The sequence below is a fragment of the Neolamprologus brichardi genome, chromosome 18 (genome assembly GCF_056152115.1).
Source record: "Neolamprologus brichardi isolate AB-2024 chromosome 18, ASM5615211v1, whole genome shotgun sequence".
In the NCBI taxonomy this organism is placed as follows: Eukaryota; Metazoa; Chordata; class Actinopteri; order Cichliformes; family Cichlidae; genus Neolamprologus; species Neolamprologus brichardi.
This window is the reverse complement of record NC_142121.1, coordinates 1,648,885-1,650,000: the sequence shown is the minus strand read 5'-3', so window position 1 is coordinate 1,650,000 and position 1,116 is coordinate 1,648,885. Positions and strand designations below refer to the sequence as shown.

The window sequence follows — 1,116 nt, the reverse complement described above, 5'->3', positions numbered from 1 at the left end:
ACTGGAATGTACACTTTAATCAGAAGTACAGATGGGTGTATAAAGACGTTAAAGAGAAAAGAACAATGAAAGAGCTGAAAGAAAAGTACCTGAAAGCCACAGGAGAGAAGATGACTCTTCAGCGACAGGTTGACAAACTGAAGGCTGAGTACGACTGTTTGCAGGCTCACGTAGTGAAACTGATGGAGAGATCTGCCAAGTGTCTGAACAGACTCAAAGAGATAGCACTGAAGCCAAACCCTCTGTCCACTCCAGAGTACATCGACATGCTTATTGAAGGAGAGAAATCTGAGGGCAAAGAAGGCTGGAAGCAACGAGTTGAGTCTCTGATGGAGATGAAAAAAAAAGCAGAGCTCATGGCTAAAATAGAGCAAGGAGAGAAACTCCTTCACTGAACATTCATGTGATCACAAAGAAGAACAAAGAAAAGGTCGAGACCAGTTTGAACTGAGATGATAAAGATTTGAACTCAGTCGATGAAGACAAACGACACATGTAAAAAAAAAAACCCTCTTATTTACTGTTTGCTGCCTGATAAGATCTCATTTTAAAATTGATTTATCTTTAACATAGAAGTGTGATTATATTTTATTGGACATTAAAATGTTCAACTTTTAACTTTTTCCTTTCAGCTTCTTTATATTCTTTACGTTTGATCTAATATTACGTTTATTTTCTCAGTGACTCCTGATGTTGATGTTAATGGACTTTTTATTTTGTTGATTTTTATGCTTTTATTAAAAAAGTGTAATTTTACTTTTTGTTTCCTTTCCTGTAATTTTTCTGGATTTTTCTGTTGCTTCATAAAACACAGTAAATGTTTATCACACATATGAGAGCAGCTGTTTTATCATCTGTGTGAGGGGACGTAGTTTTACTAACTCAGACGTGTCATTTACACATTTACAACTTCATTTTCATTTGCTTCCTGTGCACTCGTGCTGCCGGTGTGTGAGCTTTATCTAAGTAAAACCCTTTGCTGGAACAAAGAGACAATCCACTGCAGGGGCAAAACAGCGGTCCACCTAAAGAAAAGGCTCTTATACTCAAACAGATACAGATGTGTCTGCCATACCATACATCAGAAAGAGAAGATACAACCTCTCTCATGATCCA

At 37.2% G+C, this 1,116-nt stretch overlaps 1 pseudogene; it reads left to right on the top strand.

The window, feature by feature from the left end:
- LOC148097239 (uncharacterized) overlaps positions 1–415 on the top strand; it is a 25,538-nt pseudogene extending 25,123 nt beyond the window's left edge.
- Positions 416–1,116: the final 701 nt, after the last annotated feature.